At 43.4% G+C, this 24,101-nt stretch overlaps 1 protein-coding gene and 1 pseudogene across 1 annotated transcript in view; one reads left to right on the forward strand and one right to left on the reverse strand.

The window, feature by feature from the left end:
* GOLM1 (golgi membrane protein 1) overlaps positions 1-24,101 on the reverse strand; it is a 182,373-nt gene that overhangs the window by 148,398 nt on the left and 9,874 nt on the right. Inside the window, exon 2 of the mRNA XM_037797948.1 lies at positions 15,417-15,514. The gene's annotated coding sequence lies outside the window, so the exon portion shown is untranslated. The remainder of the gene's footprint in view (positions 1-15,416; positions 15,515-24,101) is intronic.
* Positions 7,410-8,125, forward strand: LOC119505281 (annotated as a pseudogene).

Consider the following 24,101-nt stretch of genomic DNA (forward strand, 5'->3'; position numbering starts at 1 on the left):
ATAAGACCAACACACAAAACAGAAAGAAATGCTGTTATTACAAAAGATCTAAACCTGGAGGTTGAAACCTGATGGCTCACAGAACAGGGATGCTGTGTTCAGCCTGCGTGGTGTTTTCAGAAAACTTGTATTTGAATGCTTCCCAGGCCACACACCCTCTCCCCCTACAAACATTACTGGCCTCATCCCTGAAGGTGTCTGGGTTTGTAAGTCTGACCTAAAGCATATTGCTCACACTATTCCTTCTTCTGGTGTTAGAGAAAGAAAAGGTTAAGTTCAGGAGTGGAAAAATATTACTAGCTGCCAAAAGATCACTTAGTTGGAAAAACTCGATATAATTTAAGTGCATAGTTCGATTAATCAGTCAATAATAATTATTGAACATCATTAGCACTTAACATAACATGGGGGAATCCTAGGAAAGGACTAGAACTGACCAAGTTCAATGATCATAAAATTTACAAATCTGTGAAGGTGTCCCCAGAAGCAAACCCTGAGACGAGGATTCAACTGCTAGCAGTTGTGAGGACTCAATGCGAGTGGTTCAATACGGAAGGTGATTCCAGATAGCTCCTCTAGGAAAGCGGGAATGGACACCAGGAAGGAAGCCAATAAAAGGCACATCATCAAACAAGTTACCACTGAGAGCCTTCTCCCCCAGGGAAAGTCTGGCAGAAAGTCAAACAGGTGCCTCAGAGTTGTCCCATGTGAGGAGTAAGCAAGCTGGGGTGTTTGTTCACCAGCTCCTGCCAGTCATTGTCAAGGGCTGCTCCCAGGGGGCACTGAATCCCTGACAGCTCCAACCTGCTCCAAAGAGAGCCTGGAAGCAAACAGATGTCGCTGTCGGCCAATGAAGTGAGGCCTGCTCACTGACATGGTGCCTGCTGGGGGCATGGCTGAGGCTCGAGCAGCCTCCCCTCACACACACACTCTGCTTTCACCGCAGTACCCGGATCTTAGAGGGATGTCAAATGTCTGCTCTGAAAGGTAAACAGTTTCAGATAGAGTTTATTGGTCAGAGCTGTTGTCTGTAAGCATCAGAGTTTCCCCTAGCTGACTGAAGCAGAAAAGGAATTTCTTACTGAATATTAGGTGGCTCACAGACTCTCTGCAAGGGGCAGAGGGTCAGTGGCACCATAGGACCACCCGGTGAAGACCCCACTGTCCCAAGGGCCTGATACTGCAGCTTACAGAGCTGCCACTGGACCTCACCACTGCCCCCTGTAGAAATAAACGAAGACCACCCAAATGAGGACAAGCAGAGGCCATTTGGTCACAGTGGGCTACAGCCAGCAAGTCAGCCACCATCACTTGTGTTTGGAAGAGAATCAAAGCAGGCAGAGGGGTGGGAAGGCTTTATAGGGAAAGAAAGGGAAGTCCAGGTATGGTCTGATTGTAGACTGCTGCAGAGATTGTGGTTTGGATCCCCAGACTGGTTGCTATAGCAGTTGTGGGTCAGAGTTCTATTTTCATATATGGTCCGGCTATTGTGCATTTGTATACATTTGTATATACAGTCTCTCACTCCCAAAGACGGATGCTTCTGTGTCACCCTCTCCAGGACATAATCCCCATGGCACCTTCTTCTTCATATCACTCTCTCTTAAAAAAAAAAAAAAAAAACTTTATCAAAAAGTTAAAAAAAACAAAACACTTTAAACAAACAAAATAAAGGAATAAGAAAAACAAATCACTCTCTTCTGAATGGACGTCCGACCAGAGTTTGTTTGACTGGAGGATCCAGGGCAAGAGGCTGAGCTGCAAGGGAACATCTGCCTCTTCCCTGGTGGTGAACTCCTATAAGGGGGGGTGGGCATTCATCAAAGAGAGGAAGGGGGTTCAAAAGATGCTGGGCACCCACACAGCATGACAAATGTCCACCACATAAGTACAGTTAGTGACCAAAGAGTCACAAGACTGTTTCTGGAGGTGGGACCCAGGATCTTTGTTGAACCAGTGGATTAAAAGAGGATGCCTCCTCTGTAAATTACCCACAGCGGGGTGAAACTTAAACCTATTCCTCTACTCCAGAGCAAGTACAGAAAGTTTAAAACAGCACAAGAAAATCTGCATGCTCTCTCCACCAAAAAGTATCCGCTGTAGCTATTTTGACGCATTAGGCTTCCTTGGAATTCTTTTGTCCTTTCTTTACACTGTTGAGACCACACTGTACACACAATGTCACATTGTTTTATGGTTTAACTCTGTATCAGAAGCATTTCCCCACTTCATTAAAATTTTTAAAATGACTGCATAATATGCCATTGTTTGACTGTAGAGCTATAATATATGTAGCTATTCCTAGAATGTTGTCTATTCAGATTGGCTCTCATTTTGTTGCTATCATGAACATAAATCCTTGTCTTTGTCTTTAAAGGGGGTGGGCAGGGTTGAGAAGGGAATTACTAAGTCATAAGGCCTGAATGTTTTTGCCTTTCCTGATCTTTTGTCCATAGGTCTGTTTGTAAAGACAGAAGAGCGATGAGCCACTGACGATGCTTGTGCTTTCTGCGCTCCATTTCCATATGAGCCCCTGTGCTAGTTTGGATATATTATGTCCTGCCAAAAGCCATATTCTTTAATGCAATCTTGTGGGGGCAGATGTATTAGTGTTGATTAGGTTGGAACCTTCTGATTGAGTGTTGCCATGGAGATGCGACTCAATCAACTGTGAGTGAAACATTTGATTGGATAATTTCCATGGAGGTGTTACCCCGCCCATTCAGGGTGGGTGTTAATTGGATCACTAGAGTCATGTAAAGGAGTTCACAGACAGAACAGGAGGAGCAGCTGCAGCTTACAGAGACATTTTGAAGATGGCCACTGAAAGCTGACACTTTGGAGAACACCATTTTGAAATGCAACCTGGGAGCATGCAGATGCCAGCTATGTGCCTTCCCAGCTCACAGAGGTTTTCCAGATGCCAATGGCCTTTCTCCAGTGAAGGTACCCTATTGTTCATGCCTTACCTTGGACACTTTATGGCCTTAAGACTGTAACTTTGTAACCAAATAAACACCTTTTATAAAGGCCAATCCATTTCTGGCGTTTTGCAAAATGACAGCATTAGCAAACTAGAACAGACCTTTTCATGGGGAGAGAAGGACAGAGACAGTGAGGACAATATAAAGAAGTAAACATCTGACAAGGAGCGGCTTTCTGAAAAACTGACTTGAGATGCCTCCTGGTTTGGATTTGGAATATATATCATATATTTGAAACAGATAATTGCCTGCTCAGGCACCCTGCAAGTATACAGGAGAAGACTTTTGTTAGCATGTGGTTTGTAAAGAGAGAAGAGAAACTCATCCTGATTCTGAATGTGATAACATTTTTTTTGTTACTTTACATTTTTAAATTTAGTTCTTATTTTTGAAAGATATTTTCAACAAGTATACAATTCTAGGTTGACTGGTATTTTCTCTCATCCCTATTTTCTTGTGTTTTTTGATTTTTTAAAAACTTTTTCTTTTGAAATAATTTCAAATTTTCAGGAGGACAGTTGCAAAAATAATACAAAGTCAATACAGAGAACTCTAACATACCCCTTACCCAGCACCTAGATATATCAACTTTTATAATTTTGACACAATTATATCATTCTCTCTCTCTTTCTCTCTCCCTCTCTCCATCCAACCATCATCTATTTATCTTCTTATTTATTTTCTAAACATTTGAGAGTAGGTTGTATATATTATGCTCCTTGAACACTCAGTACTTCATGCATATTTCCCATGACAAGGATAGCGACATTAAATACAGTTAGTGATGGTAACATTTCTTAGTAAATGTAATGGCAGGCAATCCATGATTCTCTTTTTATCAGGATGAAAACTGATGGGTTATGATTTTTGTCAATATATATCCTGAATCTTGACCTATAGAGCAGTGTTTCACAAACTTTAGCAATTCATCAGAATCATTTCGTAAAATAACACAGATTCCTGGGCCCCACTCCAAGGATTTCCTGGTTTGTGTTTCCAATAAATTCCTAGGTACTGCCGCTGCTGCTGGTCCAGGGCCCACACTGACAGATTTATTAAATTTGGTGTGAAGAAGAACTATAAAAAGGTGACTGAATAATAGAATTCAAGAAAAGGGCATCTCTGGGCTCACTTCTTGTTCAACCATGAGTAACAGTTACTTGTGAAGCAGAATGTCTTTTCTCTGCTCTTGCGACAGAGCAGCGGGACTCTCCTTGGTTGCCTAGGAGAGGATGAGATAAGGCAAAGTTCCAGGGCTGAGGAGAAACCGCCCAGTGGTTGGGAGCTCTGGGCTCCACCAGGCTCTTTGCAGGAGAAAATTTGTTTTAAGGGCTTACAAGGAGAGCCTGTAGCTCTTGTCGGCATCCAGAGCCCTCTGGCACGTTGGACCGTGCAGCCCTCTGGTAGATGCCTCTAGCGTCTGCTTCATGCCCCACTGATCCACTTCTGACTTTGCTGTGGCTGTGGGGGACACTCCATGGGAGCTCAGTCTCCCTGGTTTCATGGCTCAATTACCTGCCTGGCAGTTTTTACCTTCTGCCCCAGACTATTCTCTGGCAGTGGTGGCGGTGGGGGGGTGGAACTGGCTTGGCCTGAAAGTGCTGGAAAGTTAAAGGCCCCAAGACAATATTCAGTCAATAGGAGAAGAACCAGTGGATAAATGCCCTGGTCTCCCACCTTCCCTGGAACAATTCTGCCAGGGTTCTCAGAGGTCCCAGCAGAATTGCAGGATGTCCCCAGTGCACCCTTTTGTTGGAGTTGCCTCCCCCCCCCCCATCCCAATCCTTGACTCCTGCTTCCTGGAGTCACTCCCAAAGAAACCACCTGCATCCAGGGCCTTACCTCATGCTTTGCTTTCAGAGGAACCAGAACAAGCATGGAGGGTGGTCCTTACACCTGAACACATGGCTTGACTCTTGCTTCTCTGTACCCTGTCTAGAGATGACAAACCTCAGTGGACTGATGACCACAGAATTCCATGAGAGGAGAAGCAGAAGGACTCCAGAAACGTGACACCTGACCTGGCCTCTGGGGTTAATTAGGGAGGTGACTCTTCATTCTAATAGTGTCCTTTCTTCTAAACCAGGAGTTCTCAAAGTGGGGTCTCCGGACCAGCAGCATCGGCAGCACCGGAACTTGTTAGAAATGCAAGTACTCAGACCTCACTCTGGACCTGCTGAGTCAGAGAATCTGGAGGTGGGGCCCAGGAATCTGCATTTAACAAGTGATCCTGATGCACACTGAAGTTTGTGAACCACTGCTCTCTCTCGTTTACCCTGGACAAGTCTGTCAACTGAATCTTGTTCTGGCTGCACTCATATATTTTTGTTTTGTTTTGTGTTTATTTGCTTTTTGAGAATTTGTGGATTTACAGAATACTCATGCATAAAATACAGGGCTCCCATATACTACCCTACTATTAACGCTTTGCCTTGATGTGGAACATTTGTTACAACTGACGAAAGCACATATTTATAATTGTACCATTAACTATAGTCCATGATTTAACTTCACGTTCACTGTTTGTGTTGTGCAATTTCATGGATTTTAAAAAAATGTATTCTAGTAACATATATACAACCGAAAATTTCCCCTTTTAACCCCATTCAAATATATAATTCAGTGTTGTTAATTATGTTCACAATATTGTGCTACCATCACTACCATCCATTACCAAAACTTTTCCATCATCCCAAATAGAATCTCTGTATATTTTAAGCCTTGACTCTTTATTCCCTACCACTACCTAATCCTCCGGTAACCTATATTCTAGATTCTGACTCTAAGACTTTGCTTATTCTAATTATTTCAAACACTCACATATTTTTCAGAAGCTTCACAAGTAACCATCACTAATGGTTGAACATGAAGTTAACCTGATAGAGTTGTACAGATTGTGTTTGCTAAAGTGCAAGTCATTGTTAATAAATGTACAATATTGGCAGTCAAAATCTCACCTCTTCTATTGTAATAGTTCCACAATGCTTGGAAGAAAGTAGAATTATGGAGTAAACTGAAATATTCTGTTGTCTGAGTATACCAGTGATACCAATTAGAAATGATACCAATTCAGTTAGAAGGTTCTCAGAATAGACACAAGCATCTGGAAACAAAAGGCAAGCCTATCTCTGATAGCATGGCCTACTTGTAAAGGGCTGGAACATTTATTAGGAAGCAGAAACATATGACTTTATAGCAAAATAATGATGCAATTTAATCTGAAATTCAAGGAGATTTGGGGGATTAATTTTAGTTCAATAAATATTTATTAACTATATATGTGCCATTCACCATGCTATTTTTGAGCCTATAAAGAGAAGTAAGAGGTGTTTGGCTGGTAGAGCAGACAGATGTGTACAACTAGCTCAACACAATTCATAAATGTGTGCACCAAAGGAGGGAGGGGTAATGTGTGTGGGTGGGTGTAAGGACCAGGGGTTGGAAAATTTCGTGTAGGGTTATAATGCTGCACAATAAATCACCCCCAAATTCAGTGGCTGACAATAATTTCATTTTTCACTTGTGATTCTGCAAATTGGTTGTAGGTTGGGGTCAGGTCTGCTCCGTATATTTGTCATCCACCTTGGACCAGTGGTTACCCTAGGATGTGTTTTCATGGCAAATGTCAGGAATGTGAGAGGGCAATTGGAAACATTAAATACTTCCCAAGGCCTTGGTTTGGAACTATCACAATATCGCTTTAGCCCACATGTCATTGAGTAAGACAGTCCATGTTGCTAAGCCCAACATCAGTGTTGAAATATATTCTGTTCACTCTAGTAGGAGGTAACACAAAGTCACGTGGCAAAATGAGTGGGTGCATGCTTTTATTCAAGCAGGTGAAGGAGAATGGGAACAAGCATCCAAAATATATCAGGAAGGGATGATTGGGCAGGGTTTTGAAGGATAAATAGGAGCTGGCCAGGCAATAGGATGTGAAACTTTCATTTATAACAGGAGAGTCCTTACAGATGTCATTGTTGAACTTCTAGGATCCAAGTGTGGATCCCAGAAGGAAACTAGATCCCCAGCTCTCTTCCTACTTGAGGCCTTATTTCTTAGTCCTTCACTGCCCAATTCTCAAAGGAGTTCCTCGCATGAGTTCCATTGAGGAGTCTTTTGTTTTTCACTCATCCTGAACGTTACAAAGGTGAACTGAGGAGAAATGTCCTGGGAGAAAGGTCCTGAAGAGAAAACCTGACTGACTGAGGGAGCTTTGTATTCAAAGGACAACCTGTTGCCTTTGCCAGCGAGCTACAAATAAAAGGGTCTCTGACCTGGCTGAAGAGACTTGCTGTACGTGGGTCCCTCCAGAAGCCCTGGCTATCAGGCAGGTGTCTGCCAATGGCCTCCCAGTTCTCTCTCCTCTGACTGGGATCAAATAACATCATTAGGCTCTTTTTCAAGGCCCCTGTTTACTTCAGCATGAAGCTGAACATCTCCTTCCCTGTCACTGACTGACAGAAGCTCATTGATGTGGACCAAGAATGCAAACTTTGTACCTTTTATGAGAAGTGTACAGCCACAGAAGTTGCTGCTGACACTCTGGGCGAAGAGTGGGAGGGTTATGTTGTCTGAATCAGTGGTGTAAATGACAAACAAGGTTTCCCCATGAAGCAGGGTGTCTTGACCCTTGACTGTGTCCACCTCTTAAAGAGTAAGGGGCATTCCTGCTATAGACCAAGAACTGGCATCTTTCTGGATGCCAATCTGAGTGTTCTCAACCTGGTTATTGCAAAAAAGAAAAGGAGAAAAGGATATTCCTGGACTGATGGATACTGCTGTGCCTTGTTGCCTGGGGCCCAAAGGAGCTAGTGACATCCACAAACTTTTCAGTCTCTCTAAAGAAGATGCCATCCACCACTATGTAATGAGAAAGGCTTTGAACGAAGAAGGTAAGAAACCCAGGACCAAAGCGCCCAAGATTCAGCATCTTGTTACTTCTACAACATAAACATTGGCATACTGCCCTGAAAAAACAGTGTACTAAGAAAAATGAACAAGAGGCTGCAGAATATGCTGCACTTTTGGCCAAGAAAGTGAAGGAGGCCAAAGAAAAACTCCAGGAACAGATTACCAAGAGATGGAGGCTGTCTGTTCTGAGAGCTTCTGCCTCTAAGTCTGAGTCCAGTAAAAAATAAGATTTTCTAGGAGTAACGAATAAATAAGATCAGACATTTAAAAAAATGATAATATCCTGAGGACATTTATCTGAGATTATGGAGTCTGAAGTCAAGGCATTCCAAGTGACTTTAGGCACCCTCAGTTTCCTTTATGAGCAACATCTCATTTCCATAAGGGAGGGAGTGAGGAAGCTGTTTTGGGAACACGGAGATTCTGGAGCATCCATGTGTGTGTGTGTGTGTGTGTGTATGTGAGAGAGAGAGAGAGAGAGAGAGAATCAGGTAGTTAGCTAAGTAGATAACTAGCTAGCTAGATGGTGGATAGATAGAGATGATAGATGATGATAGCTATATAGTTAAGTAGGTAGGTAAGTAGAGAGAGATAATAGATAGGTGATAGATGATAGAGAGATCAATCTGGTAGGGGGTATGGGAGACAGGGAGGTGTGGAGACAGGTAATTGCTGGCTTAGCTGCCTTTTCTGGTGGAAATAATGATCACATGATCAGTTTTTGGAGTATGAGTCCAGCAGAAAATTGCAGCCTGGAGAATCACCAAGGAAAGGCAAAAGTGACTGGGAGATTCCAATAAGCCAAAGGTTATTCAGGCTGTCGTGAAGGCACCCCACCCCCTCTTCCACCAAAAAAGAAAAAAAACCCAACCAGACAACCAAACAAAAAATCATGAAACCAACCAATCCTTCTTTTCCCCAGTCTTCCTCAACTCAGTAAATGGCACCAATATTGACCCAGTTGCCTAAGCTAAAATCTACAAGTTAGCTCTTTTAAATAAATTTTTTTTGCCATTATTCAATAGGTTTGGATTTGCAAGGCAGTCTCCATAGGTTGTTTTTTTTTTCCCCATATAGGCATTATGCCTTAAATTTACTTCCTATTTGCATTTTTTGGTGTAAACTTTTTTTTTTTTACTGAATTGCAACAGGCATATAGAAAATTACACAAAACATAAGCTCAATGATTTCGTTTTTACAAAGTGAACACACTGAGCAACCAGACCTGAAATCAAGAAACAGAATGTTACTGGCACACCAGAATTGCCCTTGCCACCAGGATCCCTTCCATTCAGCAGCCCCTTCTGCAAGGGTAACCTCCTGATTTCCAACATCATTTTGCCTGTTTCTGAACTTGATATAAATGGAATCTTACAGGCTGTACTCTTCCAGATCTGGCTTCCTTTGCTGAACACTACATTTGTGAGACTCCTCATGTTGTCTGTAGCAATTGCTTTCCCACTTTCATTGCTATAAGACATCCCATTGTAGAAATCATCTATAGTTTGCTTACCCACTTTACCATTCAGGCATTCGGTTTCTTTCCAGTTTAGGGCTATTTTGAATAAAGCTATGTGCATTCTTGTACTTGCCTTGGTGAACATATGTACCTGCTTCTTGGTATATCTAGGAATGGAATTCCTGGGTATGTGTTCAGCTTTAGTAACCACCACCCAGCAGTTTTCCAAAGTGGTTGTATACATTTTCTTCTCTTCCATACATTTTTTTCTCTTTGTCTTCCGTGACCAGTTGAGCAGCAGATCCTGTGAGTCCTACCTCCAAAGCAAATCTTGAACTTGTCCTCTTCTCCCCATGCCCAGTCATTGTCACCAACACCTCTTTCCTGACTGCAGCAAGAACCTCTCAATTGGCCTTTCTGCTGCCTGTGGCTCCCACTCCACTCGGTTCTGCACACGGCACCTGTCACAGGTTAAATCACGGGCCTCAACAAAGACGTGTTTTTAATCTTTATCCACATTTCTGTGGGTGTGAACCCATTTGTAATAATGGGGCAGACAGATAAGGAAGGAGAGAGGGGGAAAGTCACCCTAAGACCCAGAACAAGTTATTTTCGGCACATACACCTGGCCCTCACTCCGGTAGATGCCCAAAAGGAACTAATGAAAAGTGCAGCTCATCAATCTCTTATTAGCATAACCAGAGGGGGAAGGGCCCCCCAAGTTCTTTTGTTTAAATTCCTGTAACTCAGTTGAAGGGTATGTTTGTTCCTTTGACTGGGCCATAACTTTGTTTTTCTTAGTGTAGGTTGTAATTTTCTGTTGTCTAGGCATGGTTTCCTTGGTTATCCAGATCAGGTTTTCCCAGACCAGAACAGGCTCAGGTCCCAGAGGGAAGAAATATTCAGTATCTGGTTTCCCTGCGGGTGTGTCTTAGAAAATTGCTCCACCCTGTGATGCCCCGGGTCACTGTGCTTTTCTGCCCAGCGGGTGACGCCTGTTAGCCTATAATTCTTGACTGGTGTGAGGAGGTGTGGCCGTGTTGCCCCAGGCTCTGGGGTCTGGTTCTGAATGGAAAGGGCCCCACCCCTTTCCTCCTAGAGAAGACAGACCGTCCAGGTGGAGGTCATTAGCATTTCAATGGTCTCTCTCTCTCTGCTTGTGCTGTCTCCACCCTTCTCTGAGTCACAGCCCTGGAAACTGAAAATGACTGGGGCTTTCTCCACTGAGCCAAAAAAGAAACAGACAGTCCCCTTCAGACCCAGTCCAAGGCGACCCTCCGGCTCTCCCAGGTCAGTCGTCACCCAAAGCCTCTGTCTGTTTTTTGGGGCTGCGTACCTGTAGTGAGCAGTTCACACTCGCTACTTAAAACCCCAGTTGGAGCTCAGCTGAGCTGTATTCGCTTGCTGGGAGAGAGCTTCTCTCTGGCACCACGCGGCTCCGCAGCTCGGGCTATGGGGGAGGGGGTCTCCCGACCTGGTTCCGCAGGTTTTACTTACAGATTTTATGCTGTGTTCTCGGGCATTCCTCCCAATTCAGGTTGGTGTATGATGAGTGGATGGTCTCATTTGTCCCCCCGCAGTTATTCTGGATTATTTACTAGTTGTTTCTGGTTTTTTGTAGTTGTTCCAGGGGGACTACTTAGCTTCCACTCCTCTCTATGCCGCCATCTTGCCCCTCCTCCCCCCAAGTTCTTTTAATGCAAGGATCCTGTCCTCAGAGGGCTTCCCTCTCTTGGAGAACGCCTGCACTCACCCCCTTTGAGCGTGTACTTTTGCTGTGTATTTAAACTTTTTGGCTGTACACACTGACTTAGCCTTGGATTCTTTGGCTGTACACACTGACTAGTCCTTGAATTCTTTCCTGCAGCTGAATCAAGAACCCTCACGGCGCCAGCCCCTGGTCGAGGTCTTGACCTCTCCGAAAACTCCTGGGGCTCTCCGGCATTAGTAGGACCTTTTGAAGATGTCATTTTTAATCTTAAGGTGTGTCCTAACTGAATCAGTGTGGGTCTTATATTACTGGAGGCCTTATGAAGAGAAGAAACTGGAAGCCAAAGTCAGAGGAAGCCATAGGGAGAGACAGAAGTGAGCAGAATCCTGAAGAGTAGACCCAAGGAGCAAGAACACACCATGAGATTAGAGGCAGAGCTGCCAGCCAAGGAACCCCAAGGATTACAGCAAGCCAGCCCAAGAGTGCTACAGACCTCAAGGAGAGAACATGGGCTTGCTGATGCCTTGATTTGGGACTTCTAGACTCTGAAACTGAGACAACAAATGTTTGTTGTTTAAGCCAACCCACTGTGTGGTATTTGTCATAGCAGCTTGGCAAACTAAGACAGCATTGAAATCTGATCTTTTAAATTGTGTACCAAATCACTAACCCCTGTTTAAGGTCATGCCTCCCTCCCTACCTTCCTTCAGAGTAAAATCCATACACCAGGGTGTTTCAGTGATCTATTACTGTATAACAAGCTACCTTAACACTAAGTAGCTTGAAACCACCGCCATCATTTAATTGCATACAATTCCACAACTTGGGCAAGGCTCCATGGGGACAGCTGGTCTCTGCTCCACACAGCATCAGCTGGGGCAGCTCCACCAGTGCTGGAAAGCCCAAGGTGGCTTCACTCACCTATCTGGCATCTGAGTCAGTTGGCCAGAACAAGCCAGAACAACTTAGGGGTTGGCTGGGTCTCTCTCTTCTCTCTCTCTCTCTCTCTCATCTCTTTTCTTCTAGTGGCTTCCTGCCCCATCTCCTTCCTTGTGGCCTCTCCCTCTAGCAGGGTAGGTGAACTATCTTGCACGGTGGCTCAGAGCTCCAAGAGGAGAAAGTGGATGCTGTCAAGCCTCTTAAAGCCGAAAAGGCCTGAAACTGACACAGTGTCACTTCCACTGCATTTAATTGGTCACAGCAAGTCACGTGCTGGGCCAGATTCAAGGGGAGCGGAAACAGATTCCATCTCTAGATGGGAGGAACAGAGTGCGTCTACAGAGAGGGGAGGACTTACAGCAGCCAATCTACCACAGCCAGTGTCAAAGCCCCTGCCTGTCTTCCTGTCCTCATCTTCTACCACTCATCTCCTGTGACACTTTGTATATATTATGTCCTCCAGAAAAAGCCATATTCTTTAATGCAGTCTTTTGGGGGCAAATGCATTAGTGTTGATTAGGTTGGAACCTATTGGTTCAGTGTTTCCATGGAGATGTGACTCAATCAACTGTGGGCAAGAACTTTCATTGGATTATTTCTATGGAGGTGTTGTCCCACCCATTCAGGGTGGGTCTTTATTAGATCACTGGAGTACTTTGAAAAGAGCTACATAGGCTCAGATGCAGAGCAGCTGGGAGCAACTGAGAGTGACATTTTGAAGAGGAGCTGCAGCCTAGAAAGGAACGTCCTGGGAGAAAGCCATTTTGAAACCTGAACTCCAGAGCAAATGCCAGCCATGTACCTTCCCAGATAACAGGTTTTCTGGATGCCATTGGCCATCCTCCAATGAAGATACCCGATTGTTGATGCCTTACTTTGGACATTTTATTGCCTTAAGACTGTAACTGTGTAACCAAATAACCCCCCCTTTGAAAAGGCCAATCCATTTCTGGTATTTTGCATTCTGGCACCATTAGCAAACCGGAACATCTCCTTTCTGTTCCTTACATATGCCAGTCTTTGCGGCCTTTGCATTGTCTGTTTCCTCTGCCCAAAATGTTCTCCCCGTGAGTTTTTGCATATCTAGATCCTTCTCATCATTCAGAACTCAGTTCACCTGGTAACTCCCCAGGGAGATCTTCCCTGGTGACTCAACCAAAAGCAATATCCAATTCCCATCTCCTTCTGCTATTTATTTCTTTTCTTAGCACCTCTCACCATCTGATATTTTTGTATATGTGTGTGAGTGTATTTGTGTATATGTATATTTATATATTTAAATCTAATGGCTCTCCAGTTCAGTAAAACAGTATTTTCAAAAATTTTTTGAGTTAGGCTTCTAATTTGCCATTTGTTTTTGGCTTCTTGTGAAAAATCATTCTTCACATTGAATCATTTGTGCTAGACTATGGAAACTCATATTTCATATTCTTATTGTTCATTACTTACATATAAATTTATTGCAGTTCCAAACAAAGGACCAGTCAGATTTTTCCGGGAGCTTGAAAAACTGATTCAAAAAAAATTTATATGGTACAAAAATCAACTGAAAATGGATCAAGGATCTAAAGATAAGCACTAAAACTATAGAACTCCTAGAAGATAACATAGGGGCAAATCGTCATGACCTGGGATACAGCAATGGATTCTTAAATATGATATGAAAAGCATGAGCAACAAAAGAAACAGTAGATAAATCTGATTTTATCAAAGGTAAAAATTTTTGTGCATTATCAAGAAAATGAATAAGCAGCCTACAGAATGGGAGAAAATAGTTTTATACCATATATCTGGTAAAGACTTAATATCCAAAATATATATAGAACTTGTACAATGCAACAACAAAAAGACAAACAACCCAACTTTAAAAATGAGCGAAAGACTTGAGTAGACATTTCTCCAAAGAAGATATACAAATGGCCAATAAACACATTAAAAGATGCTCAATTCCTTTAGTCATTAAGGAAATGCAAATTAAAACCACAATAAGATACCAATAAATACCCAAAAGGATGGCTATTTTAAAAATGGAAAATAACAAGTGTTGGACAGGATGCGGAAAAAATAGGAACTCTAGTGCATTTTTGTTGGGAATGCAAAATGATGCAGCCACTGTGGAAAGCAATATGGTGGCTCATCAAAAAGTTAAATTTAGAATTACCATTTGATCCGGGAATCCCACTTTTAGGTGTAAACCTAAAGACAGTGAAAACACGGTTGCAAACAGATACTCGTGTATCACTGTTTATAGCAGCATTATTCATTATAGCCAAAAGCCGGAAACAATCCAAGTGTCCATCAACAAATGAATGGATAAACAAAATGTGGTATGTACACACAATGGAATATTATTCAGTCATAAGGAAAAAAACGAAGCTATGAGAACTCACAACAACATGTAAGAATCTCAAAAACATTATGCTCAGTGAAATAATCAACGCACGTAAGGACAAATATTGTATGATATAACTTAGAGATGACTAGAAACAGCAAATTCACAGAGATAGAAAGCAGGTTAGAGATTACTGGGGATGTGCAATGAGACAGACCACATTGTAACAGCAAGAATGGTGGGAAGGCACCGAATGGTTTTAAACATTGTGTGTCATTGGGCTTGCATTTTGCAAACATCACTCTGGCTGATGTGTAGAGATTGGATTAGAGGGAATTGGAGAAGGATTAGAATTGATGCAAGGAGACCAATTAGGAGCCAACTGCAGTAATCCAGAAGAGAAGTAATGGTGGCTTGGAATATGCAGGTGATGGTAAAGATGGGGAGAAATGGCTGGATTTGAAAAACATTTCTGGGGTAAATGGACAGGTCTTGGTGATAGATATGGGGTGGGGGAGGCAGTGAGCAAGGAGGAGTGTCAAGGATTACTTTTAAGCACTGTCAGATCTGGTTCCTGCCTTCAATGAATTTACAGTTATTAAACCAATACAATGGCTGAACTCAATCTTCTTAGGGACTTTGGAGTTTTCACCAAATAAATCTCTAATGGATGGTGTGTGTCTTAGAGATGATTAAGAGTGAGTAGGTGATGTCTTCTGCTTCACCAGGCCGGCCCCCTTGCATCCTCTGTAGTCTCAACTACATCTTTGATTCTGCATCAGCATTAAGCTCAGGGCTTGGCACACAGCAGTCAGTACAGGTTTGTGGAATGATCCTTTTCAGAGAGTGAGTACAGTTTTCCATGCACACACTGAGTGTTTAAAACCTTGTAGCTAATTTGCAGAATGGTGCAGATTCCCTATTGGAGGAGCTGAATCAACTATTCTCTTTTGAAAGGGGATCAGTAAAAGCATAAGCAGCTAGTAGAATGTGAGATGCGATGTAATAGCTGATGAACTGAGATAAAAGAATCTTAAAAAAGTCTAAAGAAATTAATGGAAGGACTGAAGTACTTACTGCTTCTGCCCCTTGCAGCAGCTGTGCCTCTGTGGGAACATCTTCCTCCCGAATACTTGGAAAACTCTTGTTTATTTTTTGAGATGAGGCTTAAATGTCTTCCAAAGGAAAGAAGGAAGGAAGGAAAGAACAGTGGAAGGAAGGAAAGAAGGAAGAGAGAATGTTAAAATTTATTGTTAAACACGTGATTAAAAATATTAAGAATTACTGTATTACCAAGGTGCACAAAACACATTTGGTTCACTCAAGTTAGACACAGCACTGAAGCTTGGCCTGAGAGGTCTTGCTTTTGACCCTTGACTTTCCTCTCTGCTCATCGCACTGGATTTGGGGGTTCTTACCTGTTCAGCAGAGGAGGAACTGGACCACATCGGTAAGATCCTTTCTAATTCAAAGGTCATGATAGCAAATTGTAATAGAATGAGCCTTGATTTGAATGTTCTAGTTCTATTCACTCATCAAATATTATGGAGAGCCTGCTCTAGGGCAGATTCTGTGCTTGGCCTGGCAGGTAATAGGATGAGTATGAGAGCATTTTGTCCTGTAAGTCTTACAGCCTAGTGGAGAAGCAAACAGGTAAAGAGCCAGGCTCGTTGTGGACATACCCAAGGGGCATGTTGAGCCCACACCTCACCTGGCCGCCATCAGTGGGGCCATCACTCTCTTGATGTGTCCTCTACCACCAGCACTCCCTTCCTTTCTGCCTTCTCCTCCACTCTCTGGCCCCAGTTCCCCACACAGAGTAGGAGCTCATGAAATAGCTGTCGGTGAGTCAATGAATGAGTGAATTGTTATGGTGGAGACATGGCCATGGAGGAGGCACCCCTGACCCAGTCAGAAGCTTTCTGGAGGGGATCGTTGACCAGTAGGATGAGCCAGGCTAAGTGTTTGCATGATGGAGCTTTGTGGTTGAGAACGCAGCACAGGCAAATGTGGAGAGGGAGCTGGTGGAGGCCTCCCACGGCCAAGGGTTGCTGGAATATAATGAGTGAGCCAGGGAATATGGCAAGTGTGGGCACAGGAGGCCTTGAGTTCCTCAGGGAAGAATCAACCCTTTCTCCTGTAGATGAAGGCTTGAAGCACCAAATGAGAAAGTCAGATTTCCCTGCCAGACAGTCCACCCCTTATTTACTCTGTGTAGTATGGATCTGAAGTGGATAAGACTGGAGGCTGCAGTTCTGTCCTAGGGAGACTGTAAGACTTATGAGAGGGAGTCGGAAAATTAGGGCAGAGGTTTCGACAATGGAGGGGTGATAGACAAGAGAAATATTTAGAGGGTAAAACCAACCAGATTTCATTTTACCTAGATGTGGAGGGTGAAGAGAGTGGGATCTACGATCACCAGGTTTCTGACTTGGTGACTGGTTGGATGATGGTCTCTTTCATCAAGATAGGGAACGAGGGTATTGAGAATTGAGCCATGACCCCACCAAAGACAAGTTCAGGCCCTGTGGTTGTGAACCTATTTGTAAATCAGATGTTTGGAGACGTTTTTTAGTTAAGGTGAGGCCAAACTGAATGAGGGTGGGCCTTAATTCAATACGGCTGAAGCCCTTATAAGCAGAGAGAATTGGATGTGGAAATGAAAACCAGAGGAGGAACACAAGGAGACATCTCCATGTGACGGGGCATTGTCAGAAAGCTATCACTGGAACACCACAGACTTTGGAGAAGGCATGGCCTTGCTGACACCTTGATTTTGAACTTCTAACCTCCAAAACTGTGAGCCAATAAATTCTTGCTATCTGAGTAAAACCACTGTGTGGTATTTGTCATAGCAAACTAAAACAACACTGAGCAGAAGGTTAAGAGGAGAACGTGGTGAATGTCATCTGAAGAGCTTCTGGCAGAGGATGCTCAGCCTGCTGTCGAGTCTACATGTCTTAAGCTCAGGCAAGAAAACATCGAGACAGATCTAGATTTGAGAGTCATCAGGGTATTGGAGAGGTCTGGAAACAAAAGAAAAGATGTGATCCCACAGGAGAGTGTGCAGAGTGAAAAGGGTGACTCTTTCTACCCTGAGGACATCAGAGAAAGCAGCACCAGAGGAGTGGCAGAGTTCAGAGGGTTACAAGGAATGGGAGCTGAGGGCTTGGAGAATGTGAATGATGATTACCCTTTGGAGAGGTTTGGATAAGACAAGTTCAAAAAAGATTGGATGACAGATAGAGGAGGACATGGGTTCTAGAATGGGAGGTGGGTGAGCATGTTTGGAGGCTGCTGGGTAGGAGCCACTCAAGGGCAAAGGTTTGGTTGAGAGGGGCTTGGGTGGAGTTAGGGGCATGTGCTAGTTTGAATATATTGTGTCCCCCAAATACCATTATCTTTGATGTAATCTTGTGTGGGCAGACTTATCAGTGTTGATTAGATTTCTTTGAGTGTTTCTTTGGAATGCACCCCACCCAGCTGTGGGTGATGACTCTGATTGGATAATTTTCATGGAGTGTTGGACTGCCCATTAGGTGGGCCTTGATCAGTGGAGCCATATAAATGAGCTGATTGGCAGAGGGAACTCAGTGCAGCTGTGAGGGATGTTTTGAAGAGGCGCTACAGACAAGAGGGACACTTTGAAGAAAGCACAGGAGCTGCAGATGAGAGAAATTTTGAAGATGGCCATTGAAAGCAGACTCTTGCTCCGGAGAAGCTAAGAGAGGACAAATACCCCAAGTGCAACTAAGAGTGACATTTTTGAGGAACTGCAGCCTAGAGAGGAACGTCCTAGGAGAAAGCCATTTTGAAACCAGAACTTTGGAGCAGACGCCAGCCACGTGCCTTCCCAGCTAACAGAGGTTTTCCGGACACCATTGGCCATCCTCCTATGAAGGTACCCAGTTGCTGATGTGTTACCTTGGACACTTTATGGCCTTAAGACTGTAACTGTGTAACCAAATAAAGCCCCTTTTATAAAAGCCAATCCATCTCTGGTGTTTTGCATCCAGGCAGCATTAGCAAACTAGAACAGGGCACCAGTAGAATAGGGAGTCCTGGCAAAGGGCAGGCTTGGGAGAAGTCATTGTAGGGACTGAACTTCCACATCCCCAGTTCTGTAATACTAAAACAAACAAAAAAACATAAATGACAATAAAAAATAAAATACAGTGACCTTCAAACAACTCAGGGAATCTTTCCTAAGGAAGGCTGGCCATATAATCTATTAGCCAACTAGGTCACTTTTGAGAGGAAAGGGGACAGACACTATCTAAAATTAAGTCAAGACAAGAAGCATAAATGGAGATTGTCCCAGGCAAACTGGGATACATGGCTATCCTGCTTTTAGGTCTCAGTTGCTTTTTGGCAAAGTGATTGGGGCAATTTTCTGTGGCTTCTGCTATGTAAATCTGTTGAAAAACTTAGTTCCTAAACAGGTATTTTAGAATATTTTGCTGACTCCCTGAAGAAACTGGCCCCCTTTATTGCCCCAACCTAATAACCTGAAACACAAAATCTTTCCAGAGTTTGCTTTGTGTCTGATGATTCCCCAGTGTTGTCATCTCAGCTCAGTGTGTCCATTCCTCTATTTTATTTTTTATTTTTTTAATTCATTTTATTGAGATGTATTCACATACCACACAGTCATACAAAACAAATCGTACATTCGATTGTTCACAGTACCATTACATAGTTGTACATTCATCACCAAAGTCAATCCCTGACACCTTCATTAGCACACACAACAATAACAAGAATAATAATTAAAGTGAAAAAGAGCAATTAAAGTAAAAAAGAACACTGGGTGCCTTTGTCTGTCTGTTTGTTTCCTTCCCCCATTTTTCTACTCATCCATCCATAAACTAGACAAAGGGGAGTGTGGTCCTTATGGCTTTCCCAATCCCATTGTCACCCCTCATAAGCTACACTTTTATACAATCATCTTCAAGATTCATGGGTCCTGGATTGTAGTTTGATAGTTTCAGGTATCCACCACCAGCTACCTCAATTCATTAGAACCTAAAAAGGGTTGTCTATATTGTGCGTAAGAGTGCCCACCAGAGTGACCTCTCAGATCCTTTTGGAATCTCTCTGCCACTGAAGCTTATTTCATTTCCTTTCATTTCCCCCATTTGGTCAAGAAGATGTTCTCCATCCCACGATACCGGGTCTACCTTCCTCCCCTGGAGTCATATTCCACATTCCTCTATTTTAAAATCGGGAATACTGTCTTGTCCAAAAGCTCTTGAAAAAATTATAAATACAGACCTGCCAAAAGTTCATCCCCTCTTCAAAGTCTCTCTGTAGGACTATGTGTGCTATTTATTAGAATGTTTTGGTGACCTCTTTTCCACAGGGTGCGGAAAATTCTCAAGCAAGAAGAGCCAGGGAGACAAGCAAGGGGCATGGCAATGGGAGGATAGTGGAATAAGGAGTGAGGTGGAGAAGCAGTGACCAAGCTGAGACCGGATGCACCTGCCATGGCCTCAGGACCAAGCACTGTGGAATCCAGAGCCCTTCCCAGGCCCTGGGTTGTACCTTGTCCTCCTGTCCTGAGCTGTCCTTCATCACCAGGAGCTGCGTGATGGTGAAGGTACCGCTTTCCCTCTCCATCCTCATAACCATGATATGTCATCAAACTCTGTACTTCTGGGACAGGAGACTCTGACTTGATAAAGAAGTTCACTTAATACCTCTCCATTGGTGCATGAGACTGGTGATAATATCCTACGGTGGTGGTAAGGGATTTACACATTTTTATATTTTCTTTTACATTGACATAAAATATCACATTAAACTTAAAAATTTGCTGGGGATTGAAAGGTGAACTCACTGCCCTCCCCCCTACGTGGGAACCGACTCCCAGGGGTGTAAATCTCCCTGGCAACGCAGAGTTGGACTCCCAGGGATGAATGTGGACCCGGCATCATGGGACTGAGAGTATCTTCTTGACCAAAAGGGGGATGCAAAATGAGACGAAATAGTTTCAGTGGCTGAGAGATTCCAAATGGAGTCAAGAGGTCACTCTGGTGGACATTCTTATGCACTATATAGACAACACCTCTTAGGCTTTAATGTATTGGAATAGCTAGAAGTAAATACCTGAAACTACCAAACTCAACCCAGCAGTCTGGACTCCTGAAGACAATTATATAATAGTGTAGATTACAATAATGTAGATTACAGTGTGATTGTGGAGACCTTGTGGATCACACCCCCTTTATCTAGTGATTGGATGAGTGGAGGAATGGGGATAAAAACTAAAGGACAAATGGGGTGGGATGGTGGGATGATTTGGGTGTTCTTTTTTCACTTTTATTTTTTATTCTTGTTCTGGTTCTTTCTGACATAAGGAAAATGTTCAGAGATAGATTGTGGTGATGAACGCATAACTGTTATACTGTGGACAGTGGATTGTATATCATGGATGATTGTATGGTGTGTGAATGTATTTCAATAAAACTGAATTTACTAAAAAAAAAAGAGTTAGCAAATATCAAAATGAAAAAAAAAAACCAATGCATTCCTGGTATTTTGCATAATGGCAGCATTAGCAAACTGGAACAGAATCATTTTAGGTTTATAGAAAAGATGCAAGGAGAGTACAGAGGGTTTCTGTGTGATTCTCACCTAGTTTTCCTTGTTGTTACCATCTTACATGATTATGGTTCATCTGTAAAAACGGAGGCAAAACCACTTGGCAGGTAAACTTACTGCCCTCCACCTACATGGGACATGACTCCTAGGTGTGTAAATCTGCTTGGTAATGTGGGACATGACTCCTGGGGATGAGCCTAGACCCAGCATCGTAGGATTGAGAAAGATTTCTTGACAAAAAAAAGGGGGAAGATAAATGAAACACAATAAAGTTTCAGTGGCTGAGAGATTTCAAATGGAGGTGAGAGGTCATTCTGGAGGTTTTTCTTATGCATTATACAAATATCCCTTTTTAGTTTTTACTGTATTGGAATAGCTAGAAGGAAATACCTGAAACTGTTGAACTGCAACTCAATAGCCTTGATTCTAGCAATTTTTCCTTCACATGTTTTAGAGCTCACTTGTGAGGTATATATATGTTTATGATCATTACGTCTTGCTGAGTTGAACCTTTTATTGATATATAATATTCTATTTTGTCACTTGTAATCTTTTTTGACTTAAAGTCCATTTTGTCTAGCAATAATATAGCCTCTCTGGCTCTCTTTTGATTAGTTTGCATGGAATATCTTTTTCCACCCTGTGATGGTTAGGTTCATGTGTCAACTTGGCCAGATGATGGTGCCCAGGTGTCTGGTCAACAAGCACTGGCCTAACCGTTATTGCAAGGACATCTGTTGCTGGTTAATAAACCAGAAGGTTGGTTTATTAAATCAGCAGTCAATTAGCTGCAGCTGTGACTGATTACATCATTGAAGAGTATGTCTTCCACAATGCAAGAATGCAGTCTGCTGGATTTAATACAATCAGTTGAAGACTTTTAAGTGAGACAGATAAAGGACCTTCATTTCTTCGGCTAGCCAGCAAAGCGTTTCCTGAGGAGTTCATTGAATACCTTCATCAGAGTTGCCAGTTCACTGCCTGAGGAGTTCATCAAACATCTTTATTGGAGTTGCCTGTTTGCTGCCTGCCCTACGGAATATGGACTCTTGCATATCCACAGATGCATGAGACACTTTTGTAAAAGCTTGTATTTATAGATATCTGTTGCTGATTCTGTTTCCCTACAGAACCCTAACTAATACACAGACTTTTACTTTCAACCTCTTTGTCTTTGTATCTAAAGTGAGTCTCTTGTAGACAGCCTACAGATGGATCACACTTTTTTATCCAATCTGCTGATCTCTGTCTCTTAAAAGAGATGTTCAATCCATTGCCATTTAAAGTAACAATTGGGAAGGAAGGATGGACTTCTGCCATCCAACCATCTGTTTTCGGCTTGTCTTGTATGTTTTTTGTTTCTCAGTTATGTCATTAGTGTCTTTCTTTGTATTTAGTTGCTTTTTTTGTAGTGTGCGCATGTCACTTTTGAATTGTCTTGATGGTCCCTTCTCTGGGACCCAGCCCCTCATATCCTGTACCCCACGCTCCAGCCCTCAGCCTGGGGGTCTGACTCTGACCTCTAGCACTTCTTTAGCTCTCTATCACCTCTGGAAAGCACAGGTTCCTCAGAGCCCCTGCCTATAGTCCCCCAAGGCTCATCATCTGCCTCCCCTCCCCTCCCCACCCCACCAGGACTTTGCCTGGGGGGTTCTGAAGCCTGGAACACTCACCCCATTTCCTGCCGCAACTGGTGGCGGGTCTGCACACCCCAGGCTTCAGATTGGACACCAACCCCTCAGGAAGCCATCCCTGCCTCCCCCAGGGTGCATATCACTGGACTGGGCCTATTTGCCACTCCTACCTCCTGCTCAGCCTCTTTTTCCAGTGCTGGAGCAGAAACAGCCCTCAGTGCTTGTGAGTGAGTGAGTGAGTGAATGAATGAATACAGGGCATGGAGTCTGCACTCCTGGCTTAAATGTGATCAATCATGTTATCGGATGAGGTGATGGATCCAGCTGGATCCCTGATACCCACCACTCCAGTCTGCCTCAGTGGCCAGAGTCCCCGATTATAGCAGGGCCCATGGCTGCCCCATTAACAGACTAAACTTCCCAGGGCTCCTGCTACTCTGTGTGGATATGTGACATAGTCTGGTCATGGGGGTGTGAGCAGAAGTGTCTTGGGTGAATCCTGGGATGTTTCCTTAGCATGAATTACCTTCTCCCCTTCCTCTTACAGTGGTTGGAATGTGAGTGTGTTGGCTAGAGCACAAGCCACTACCTTGGACCATGAGGCAGAAGTCACATGATGACAATGGCAGAGCTATGATGTAGAAGGAGACTGGCTCCCTGAAAAGTTCATGATGCTGCTCCACCAGCCCTGGATAACTTTCCACCAGATAAAGAGATGAACCTGCAGTGTGTTCAAGCCACCAATAACATCTGAATGTAGTTGTTCTGGTTTGTTCATGCGGCCGTTTTGCAAAGCACCAGAAATGGACAGGCTTTATAAAGGGGGTTTATTTGGTTACCAAGTTACAGTCTTAAGGCCATAAAGTGTCCAAGATAAGGCACCAACAATTGGGTACCTTCACTGGAGAGAGGCCATTGGCTTCCAGAAAACCTCTATTAGCTGGGAAGGAACATGGCTGGTGTCTGTTTGCTCCCAGGTTGCATTTCAAAGTGGCATTATCCAAAATGTAACTGTCAGCTTTCAACGGCCATCTTCAAACTGTGTCTCTCAGATGCAGCTAGCTTCTAGGCCTGTGGGTCTCTTTTTAAAATACTCCAGTAATCAATCAAGATCCAGCCTGAATGGGTGGGGCCACACCTCCATGGAAATAATCCAATCAAAGGTATTACTCACAGTTGGGTGGGTCACATCTCCATGGAAATAACCTAATCCAAATATCCCACGAGATTGGATTAAAAGATCATGGCTTTTTCTTGGGGGACTTAACATATCCAAACTGGCACAGTAACCCTCGCTTATGCCCCAGGATTGATTCATTCTTTCCACAAATGTGCCAGCCCCTGAGCTAAATTCTGGGCATGCAGACACGTGCAAAATAGATCACCATCCAGGCTTCATGGACCCTCAGTGGGCAGAGTGGGATAAAATAAACGCAAAGACAAAATAGAACTGTCAGATAGTGACAAAGGTGGGGGATGGTCAATGCACCAAGACCTGAAGGTAGTGAGGGCCCAGACAGGGCAA

The sequence above is a fragment of the Choloepus didactylus genome, chromosome 10, assembly GCF_015220235.1.
Source record: "Choloepus didactylus isolate mChoDid1 chromosome 10, mChoDid1.pri, whole genome shotgun sequence".
Taxonomy (NCBI): domain Eukaryota; kingdom Metazoa; phylum Chordata; class Mammalia; order Pilosa; family Megalonychidae; genus Choloepus; species Choloepus didactylus.